Here is a 10,920-nt window from a genome sequence, read left to right on the forward strand (position 1 = left end):
AACTGTGGATGACAATGATTATAGAAGAAGCAAGGACTTTGAAATATAAGGGAAGATATAAAACCCAACAACAACCCAGAAATCACAAACCATATATATCAATGCATATAGCAATATAAAGACACGGGAGAACTAAAAACACTATAAAACCAAGAGTATAGTAGAAGTAAATAGATTCTTCCGGAGGCAGATGAAAAAGAAGAGCGACAGATATGAAAGTGAGGAGTATATCAAGAATCAGCACTGGATGAAGCATATTGACAAATACTTTAAAATATGAGTTGAGAAGGTGTGAGTTGTAAGAAAACAAATGAGGTGGATTTATAGTGAAATATCCGACAGAGAAATCAAAATGGATTATCGCATTAATTCGAAGAGGATCATAATTTCCTTAATCGCCGAATAATAAAATCCAATATAGATTACAAAGATTTTCTTTTCGGAGATCAATCGTGATGACGTCAAAAGATACGACGAATCACTATTATCTTATTTCATTCATTTACGATAACTTCACTCACACGCTTCGAGTAATCGAATTATTTTATCCATTCTTCTTGAACATGATAAAACTCTATAATCGTTATAATAACATTCTCATTGTTAGTCATGACGACCTCTATCAAATTTCGGAGACGAAATTTCTTTAACGGGTAGGTACTGTGACGACCCGAAAATTTCGGACCAAATTTAAACTTTAATCTTTATATTATTCCGACACGATAAGCAAAGTTTGTTAAGTTAAATCTCAAGAATTTTAAACTGTGTTCATACATTCATTATAACCTCGACCAAATTCCGACGATTCACGAACCGTTATATATAAATAGATATGTATATGTATATATATATATATATATATATATATATATATATATATATATATATATATATATTATAACTTGAGAATATTAATAAAGTATTAAAGGTATAATACTTTATACGAACGTATTTGTTTCAATATGATTTTCGGCGAAATTAAAAAAATATATATTAAATGATTGAATTATCAGAAACATTGAATTATGATTACAAGTCTCTGTTGAGAGGTCCACTATGATTTGAGAAAATCTATTCCTCTTAACGATATTCAGAATAATTTGTAAAGCAATTTATAAATAAAAACAAAAAGTGTAATTTACGAAAGTTAGACAAAAGTTAGTGAAGAATTGGTTTCCATAATATTCTATTAATCTATTTTCAAACGTACAAAGACGTTTTCAGTTTAAAAAGAACTTTATTATTAAAACGTATATAACTTTTAAATATCTAGAATCACTTTTAACAACTCATTACTTAACCAGTATGATAAAGATAACGATATTTATATTTTATTTTATTAAATATATATAACGATTTAAATTAATATTATATATATTTATACGCGTATTATACGTACATAGTTTTATACTTTTACTATACTTAAACTTTACATTTACTTTATTTTTACTTTACCTTAACTTTAATAATTCACTTTAATAATTCATACTTTAATAATTCACTTTAATAATTCATACTTTAATAATTCACTTTAATAATTCACTTTAATAATTCATACTTTAATAATTCACTTTAATAATTCATACTTTAATAATTCACTTTAATAATTCAAAAATCTATTATAAATATAATTCAATAGGTTTCATTATTTCATAGAAACTTGAAAATATTTTCTCTAAACTCTCTCAATCGATTTACATATATATATATATTTACTCCGTATTATTTCAAGATATTATCAGTATACATAAAATATTACGACGGAGTGCTGTCCGAGTGATTTCGAAATTGTTTTTCGAGCGGGATAGAGCTAAGGAAATTATGGGTTAAAGCTATGGAGGTTATGGGTATGGTTCGGGAGTATTGCTTGTGAGTCAAATTAGTGTTTATCATCTCCGTTGCGTCTACGTACTTTTCCTGCAATATTGAATCTCAATATTGATACGTTCGTGAATCTAAGGCCAACATTGCACTTGTTCAATGACGTCATATGTATTTTTACTACAAAATACAGTATTGTGAGTTTCATTACTCCCTTTTTATATATATTTTTGGGCTGAGAATACATGCGCTGTTTTATAAATGTTTTACGAAATAGGCACAAGTACTAAAACTAATTCTATGTGGGTTTAAACCAGAAATATACCCTTAGCTTGGTAACATTAAACTACTTGTCTATGTACGGTAGGCGCGAATCCTAAAGATAGATCTATTGGGCTTGACAAAACCCATCCTGACTATGGGATGCTTTAGTACTTCGAGGTTATTTTAAACACACCTGATCTGGTGTACTTCAGAGGGTAAAACATGAACGTTAAGGCTTGTTACCGGGTGCCTACAACTTATAGAATACTTTTATACACTTGCGAGTGTACATATATTTATAAACGGAAATCTTGTGGTCTATTAATATATTGAAATGATTGTTATGATAAACCTATGAACTCACCAACCTTTTGGTTGACACTTTAAAGCATGTTTATTCTCAGGTATTAAAGAAATCTTCCGCTGTGCATTAGCTCATTTTAAGGATATTACTTGGAGTCATTCATGGCATATTTTGAAAGACGTTGCATTCGAGTCATTGAGTTCATCAAGATTATTATTAAGCCAATTATAGTTGGATGTATTATGAAATGGTGTGCATGCCGTCAAATTTTGTTGTAAAGAAAGTTTATCTTTTAAAAACGAATGCAATGTTTGTAAAATGTATCATATAGAGGTCAAATACCTCGCGATGTAATCAACTATTGTGAATCGTTTATAATGTATATGAACGGGTCCTTTCAAATTGTAATTAACTTCATCTTCAACTTCCATTGGATTATCTATGTAATGTTTAACTCTGTGACCATTAACCTTAAATTCAATCCCATTTGAATTTATTAACTCTACTGTTCCGTACGGGAAAAATCTTTTGACTATGAATGGTCCAGACAATCTTGATTTCAATTTTCCAGGAAATAGCGTGAATCGTGAATTGAAAAGAAGAACTCTGTCTCCTTCCTTAAATTCATTTGAACTTCTGATTCTTTTATCATGCCATTTTTTCGTTCTTTCCTTATAGATTAACGAATTTTCATATGCCTCATGTCTTAATTCTTCTAATTCATTTAGTTGACTTAACCGTAGAGTCCAGCTTCATGCAAATCAAGATTACATGTCTTCAAAGTCCAAAATGCTTTGTGCTCAATTTCTACTGGAAGGTGACATGCTTTTCCGTAAACAAGTTTAAAAGGTGTGGTGCCAATTGGAGTTTTATAGGCTGTTCTAAAAGCCCAGAGTGCATCCTCCAATTTCGTGGACCATTCCTTTGGATTTGATCCTATAGTTTTCTCTAGAATACATTTTAAAGCTCGGTTGGTATTTCAACTTGTCAACTTGTTTGTGGATGATAAGCGGTTGAGATTTTATGAGTTACTCCATATCTTTTAAGAACTTTCTCAAGTTGATTATTACAAAAATGAGTACCCCGATCACTTATTAAAGCTTTCGGTGTTCCGAACCTAGCAAAAATACGTTTTAAGAAGTTGGCTACAACTCGTGCATCATTAGTTGGGAGAGCTTGTGCTTCCACCCATTTAGATACATAATCAATGGCAACGAGAATGTAGAGATTATTATGAGATTTTGGAAATGGACCCATAAAGTCAATACCCCAAACGTCAAATACTTCACATACTTTAATGACATTTTGTGGCATTTCATCACGTTGACTTATTTTTCCGGCCCTTTGACAAGCATCACAGGATTTACAATGAAGGTGTGCGTCTTTGAAAATTGTAGGCCAATAGAATCCAGTTTCGTAGACTTTTCTTGCTGTGAGTTGATGCCCATAATGCCCTCCTATTTTTCTTGTGTGACAATGGTTTAATATTTGACTAGCTTCATTCCCGAATACGCATAGATGTATTATTCCATCTGGACAACTTTTGAACAAATGTGGATCTTCCCAAAAATAGTGTTTTATATCACTAAAGAATTTCTTTCGTTTTTGGTACGACAACCCTTTTTCAAGGAATCCACATACTAAGTAGTTTGCATAGTCCGCAAACCATGGAATTTCATTATAATCGATCTTCAAAAGATATTCATTAGGAAAGTTATCTTTTATGGCCGATTGATTTAGAACTTCTAAATCGGGATTTTCAAGGCGAGAAAGATGATCAGCGGCGAGATTTTCAGCTCCCTTTTTGTCTCGGATCTCAATATCGAACTCTTGTAAGAGTAAGATCCAACGGATTAATCGTGGTTTGGCATCTTGTTTCGAAAATAGGTATCTAAGAGCAGAATGGTCGGTATAGACCACCGTTTTAGCTAGAACGAGATATGAACAAAATTTGTAAAAGCAAAGACAATAGCAAGGAGTTCTTTTTCAGTAGTTGTGTAATTCGTTTGTGCTCCTTGTAATGTCTTACTAGCGTAATAGATAGGTTGAAATTGTTTTTCAATTCTTTGACCTAAAACGGCTCCCATTGCAAAATCACTTGCATCGCACATGAGTTCAAATGGTAGAATCCAATTTGGAGTTATCATGATCGGCGCATTAGTGAGTTTTTCTTTAAGAATATTAAAAGATTTAATGCATTCATCTGAAAAGATGAATGGAACATCTTTTTCTAGGAGTTTATTCATAGGAGTGGCAATTTTAGAAAAGTCTTTTATGAAACGTCGGTAAAAACCGGCATGCCCTAGAAAACTCCTAACTCCTCTTACATTGGTGGGATGTGGAAGTTTAGCAATTACATCTACTTTAGCTCTATCCACTTCAATTCCTTCCTTTGAAATTTTATGACCAAGAACGATGCCTTCTCTAACCATCAAATGACATTTCTCCTAATTAAGTACTAGATTTGATTGCTCGCATCTAATTAGCATTCGTTCAAGATTAACTAGACATGTTTGAAAAGTATCACCGAAGACTGAAAAGTCATCCATGAAAACTTCCATCCATTCCTCTATCATGTCGTGAAAAATCGCCATCATGCACCTTTGAAAGGTTGCAGGGGCATTGCAAAGTCAAAATGGCATGCGTTTGTAAGCAAAAGTACCATAAGGGCACGTGAATGTGGTTTTCTCTTGGTCCTCGGGTGCGATTGGAATTTGAAAGTATTCGGAGAAACTGTCAAGAAAACAATAATAACTATTCCCAGCTAACCTTTCCAATATTTGATCAATGAAAGGTAAGGGAAAATGATCTTTTCTGTTGGCGTCATTTAGTTTTCTATAATCAATACAAACACGCCATCCTGTTACAGTCCTAGTAGGAATAAGCTCATCTTTTTCATTTGTGATGACAGTCATGCCACCCTTCTTGGGCACGCATTGAACTGGGCTTACCCATGGACTATCAGAGATTGGATAAATTAAACCTGCATCTAATAGTTTAATTATTTCTTTCTTAACAACATCTTGCATATTAGGATTTAGTCTTCGTTGGCGTTGCACATATGTTTTATGACCTTCTTCCATAAGGATTTTATATGTGCAATACGAAGGACTTATTCCTTTAATGTCATGAATCTTCCATGCAATAGCTGGTTTGTGAGCTTTTAGCACAGAAATGAGTTGAGATTTTTCATTTTTCGTGAGAAAAGACGATATTATTACAGGTAATTCAGATTTACCATGTAAATAAGCGTATTTCAAATGGTTTGGAAGTGGCTTTAACTCTAATATCGGTGGTTCTTCTATCGATGATTTATATCGATATCTATCTTCCTTTTTTAACATTTGAAGTTCTTCTATTGTTGGTTCATATTCATTAGCCATAAGTGTAGCTAACATTTCAGCTTCATCAATTGGTTCAGTTCCTTCTCCTAAAGAACATTCTCCTGTCCCTTGTAATTCTGAAAATTCTTGTAACAATTCTGCATGTGAATCTATAGTTTGAATATAATAACATGTATCATCTGCAGATTGCGGTTGTTGCATGGCTCTATCAACAGAAAAAGTAACACTCTTGTCCTCTATACTTAGGGTCAGTTTCTTACCGAACACGTCTATTATTGCTTTAGCCGTGTTTAAGAATGGTCTTCCTAATATAAGAGGAACTCCAGAATCTTCTTCCATGTCCAGAATAACAAAGTCTACTGGAAATACTAAAGTACCAACTTTAACTAACATGTTCTCCATTATCCCTCTAGGATATTTTACTGATCGATCGGCTAGTTGTATGCTTATTCTTGTTGGTTTCAATTCTCCGAGGTCTAGTTTAGCATATAGTGAATACGGCATTAAATTTATACTAGCACCTAAGTCTGCCAGTGCTTCTATTGAACTAAGACTACCCAGAAAACATGGAATTGTGAAACTTCCTGGATCTGAGAGTTTTTCTGGTAGTTTATTCAACAGCACTGCAGAACAATTAGCATTCATAGTAACAGCCGAGAGTTCTTCCATTTTCTTTCTATTTGTGATTAGATCTTTCAGGAATTTGGCATATCTTGGCATTCCTGAAATCACATCAATGAAAGGAAGATTGACATTTATTTGTTTAAACATATCCAAAAATTTGGATTGCTCGGCTTCAAGTCTTTCTTTTCTCATTTTACTCGGGTAAGGAAGCGGTGGTTGGTATGGTTTAATATAAGGCTTTGCCTTAACTGTGTTATCTTCATTAACCTTTTAAACTACCGGTTCTGTTTCCTTATCTTGCTCGGGCTGTGGTGCTTGTGGAGTAGGAATAGAGTCATCAGAAATTACAGGTATTTCAGGTGGTTTAAGTGTAATACCACTTCTTGTGGTAATGGCTTTAGCTGCTTTATTCTGGGGGTTAGCATTTGTATCGCTAGGTAGACTCTCCGATTTTCTTTCACCTATCAACCTTGATAGGTTGCTCACTTCTTGTTCCAGATTTTGGATTGAAGCTTGTTGATTTCTGAATGTTTGAGCATTTTGTTAATTATTTTGTTTCTGAGATGTGAAAAACAGCGTTTGAAATTCAACTAGCTTCGCCATCATGTCATCTAAATTTGGCTTTTTATCATCGGTTTGTGGTGGTTTATTTGGAAAAATAGGTCTTTGCTGGTTGTAAGTATTGTTAGATACTTGTTGATTGCTAGGACCTTGTTGGTAGTTGTATGGAATATTTCGATTATAATTCTAATTTTGATTGTAGTTCGGTCTTGGCGGTTGATAATTATTTTGATAATTATTTCCAGGCCTTTGGTTTATATATGAAACATTCTCTCTTTCTTCCATTGTTTGTTCAATACTGAGACAATCTTTTGTCAAATGTGGTCCTCCACACTGCTCACAACTAATTCGTATTGCGTGAATATCTTTAGTCATCTTTTCCATTCGTCTCTCGAAAGCATCTAACTTTGCGAAAATGGAATTAAAGTCATGGCTAGAATCGGCTCTAGCCGCTTTAGATGATCTAATGATGTCTTTTTCTTGATGCCACTCATGTGAGTGGGAGGCCGTGTTATCAATAATTTTGTAAGCTTCAGTTGCGGTTTTCTTCATAATGGAACCACCAGCTTCTATGTCGATGTCTTTTCGTGTAGTAATGTAGCATCCTCGCTAGAATATTTGTACTATTTGATAAGTGTCTAAACCGTGTTGAGGACATCCTCTCAACAACTTCCCAAATCTTGTCCATGCCTCATATAAAGTTTCATTTGGCTTCTGTGTGAATGTAACAATTTCTCCTTGAAGTCTCACTGCTTTAGATGCTGGAAAGAATCTTTTAAGAAATTTCTCAACTAAGACATCCCATGTGTCAATCGCCCCTTCAGGTAACGATTCTAACCAATCTTTGGCTTCTCCCTTTAAAGTCCAGGGAAATAACATGAGATAGATTTGTTCATCCTCAACTTCTCTGATTTTGAATAGAGTACAAATCCTATTAAAGGTTCGAAGATGTTCGTTTGGATCTTCTTTTGGCGTACCACTAAATTGGCATTGATTAGTTACCATGTGTAGGATTTGTCCTTTGATTTCATAATCTGGCGCAATAATGTCTAGTTGAGTAATTTCATGACCTTGACCAGTGCGTGTAGCTCTCATTCGGTCTTCCATACTTAGAGGTTCTTCATTTTCCATGATTGAATTTGTTGAATCTGAATCACTAGAGGATTCTGATTTAATGGTTTCTTCCTCGACAATCTCTGGATGAGTAATTTGTGGTTCAGGAGGAATGATTAGTGGTTCAGGATCTCTGAATTGTCCTTGAATATCCTCCGGGTTCTCAATTGTGAGGTCGGGTTCAAAAAATGGATTATCGAAAATTTGAATTGGAGTACTTGGTCGACTAGATGACGATTCTAAAGAAAAATCAACTGCGACAATATTGGCTAGATGTCTTGATCGAGTTACAGGTGGTGAACGTATGAAAGGTGGTGAACGTTTTGCTCGGTGCATTCACTGAATATCCTATTAGTTATAAAGATAAAAATTATATAAGTTATCAAATTAATAGACTTTTCTGATTTTGCCCACGTTTCGAATAGCCAATAGATGCAGCAGGTAGCCAGGACCCTTTAAATCGGAAGCCCACAACTCGCCACTAACAAATCCAACTATTACTACGAACCAGAAAATTTTGGATGTCTATCAATTTAACCGCTTAAAATATATTTTTTTCGAAATTTTGAAGAAGATATAGAAAATTCTATGTCCTAAAAACTAGAGCGTAGAAATGAGAAAGAAAAAGAGTGCGTCAAAAAACGTCGTAAAATAAAAGGTCGAAAAATAATAATGAGAAAGTAAAGCATCGAAACTAAAAAGTCTAAAAACTAAATATTAAAAGTTGCGTCTAAAGGAATTAAAGCTCAAAAGGAATTCTATATCCAAAATGGCAATAACTTAATAGGCACTAAAATCTATTAAATATTAAGGCGATAAGCGACGTCGTAAAATTCTAAAGCGCCTAAATCTTAATCTAAAGAAAAAGCACTTAAGGGATTTTACGGCAAAGCCTAAAAATCTAAAAATATAAAGGAACTACGGCAAAAACTAATCTTAAAACTAATTACGAACGATAAAAATACAAATTATGAATTATATGTTTAAAATATACAATTTATAAAAAGAAACAAAAAAAATGATAAGATTAATTATTTTATAAAAATATTATTTTTATATTATTATTTTATAAAAGTATTAATTTAAATATTAATAAAACTATATAAAACTTAAAAATACAAAATAAATAATAAAACTAAAACTAATTATTATTAAATTAAACCCTAATTACTAATTAATTAATTAATTAATAATAATAATAATAATAATAATAATAATAATAATAATAATAATAATAATAATAATACGTAACCCTAATTCGATGATCAAATGTACCGGACATGTCACATCAACTCATGCGATCGCATAAGTTGAGTGTTATAAATCCATGCGGTCGCATGGTGTTGAATACCAGGCCTGATTTGTTGGGCTGCTACAGTTCTCGGCCCTTTTACTCTTTTAATTAATTTTTTTTTAAGTTTCTATTTTCTATTTTTATTTTATAGAAAATATAATTTAATTAAAACTTATATTTTAAAAATTACTTATTAGTTTTTTGTAACTAAAAAAAATAAACTTTTTAATTTAAACACTTAAATAGATAAATATACTCTTTTTTTTATGTTTTTATATATATATTTTTTAAAACTTATTATATTTTTACAAAAATAGATTAAAACTAATTATATTTTTTTTATATAGCGTTTCGCTTCGGCGTGGTTGATAGGTCTCCGGCAGCGGCGCCAAAAATACTTGATGTGTGCGAGGTGTAGTACGTAATACTATTAATTTTTACTACGAAATAATATTAAATACGATACAATTTTTCACAAGTTATTTATTTATTTATAGAATGGATATACCTAAACCTTGCTACAACACTTATAGGCAGTGTACCTAATTGTAGAGTAGTGTAGTTTTAGTAAGTCCGGTTCGTTCCATAGGGAGCTAGCTGAGTTTAACGCTATATTTATTTTAAACTATATATATATATATATATATATATATATATATATATATATATATATATATATATATATATATATATATATATATATATATATATATATATATATATATATATATATATATATATATATATATATATATATATAAGTAGTATTATTATTATAAAGGGGGGTTTTTACCGTTTAGTGACCGGTTTGTCGATTTTATGTCTTAAGTCACAATTAAAACCTAATGTAAAATATTAAATATAAATACAACTTAATTTAAAGCGTAAAGTAAATGACGATAATTAAAAGTGCAATAACTTGAAGTACGAAAAATAAAATGACGATCAATAAAAGTGCGATGAGATATCAAATAAAGGAATTATGCTTATTTAAACTTCCGTAATCATGATGTTCGACGTGTTGATTTTAATTTATTACCATGGGTTAATTGTCCTTTGTCCTGGATTATTCGATATGTCCATCTGGTTTTTGTCCATAACAGCCCATCGGTCATAAATATAACGTGCGAGTGTCCTCGTCAAATTACCCTTATACCCGAAGTCAAATATTTCAACTAATTGGGGACTTAAACTGTAATAAGGTTTTAATACATTGTTAATGATTACACCAGGTTATCGACTGTGTGCAATCCAAGGTTTTAATACTTTATTAACAATTACACCAAGTGTCCTTGTATGTAATCCACCCCTGTTTTAATGAGTCCATTGACTATTAATCCATCCCCGTGTCCGGTCAAATGAACGATTATTAGTATTTATAAATATCCCGCCCATCGTGTCCGATCGAGTGTATGTGGTTATTTATAATTACCTCAAATTGTAAATCTCTATATTAAATTAATGAACTATCATTCAGTTAAACAAATATAAAGCCCATTAATAGTCCATAGTCCAATTTCCACAAGTGTCGGTCTTTTGTCCAAACCCCAATTATGGTCTAAAGCCCAATAACTCAGTCTTAATATTTAGTCCAA

The 10,920-nt window shown here is 32.0% G+C and overlaps 1 non-coding gene across 1 annotated transcript; it reads left to right on the plus strand.

The window, feature by feature from the left end:
- Positions 1–7,558: 7,558 nt before the first annotated feature.
- Positions 7,559–7,665, plus strand: LOC139903110 (small nucleolar RNA R71). Its single transcript, XR_011777954.1, has one exon. It is a non-coding gene; the product is annotated as a small nucleolar RNA R71 (small nucleolar RNA).
- The last annotated feature ends 3,255 nt before the right edge of the window (positions 7,666–10,920 follow it).

This window comes from Rutidosis leptorrhynchoides, chromosome 3, assembly GCF_046630445.1.
Source record: "Rutidosis leptorrhynchoides isolate AG116_Rl617_1_P2 chromosome 3, CSIRO_AGI_Rlap_v1, whole genome shotgun sequence".
Classification (NCBI taxonomy): Eukaryota; Viridiplantae; Streptophyta; class Magnoliopsida; order Asterales; family Asteraceae; genus Rutidosis; species Rutidosis leptorrhynchoides.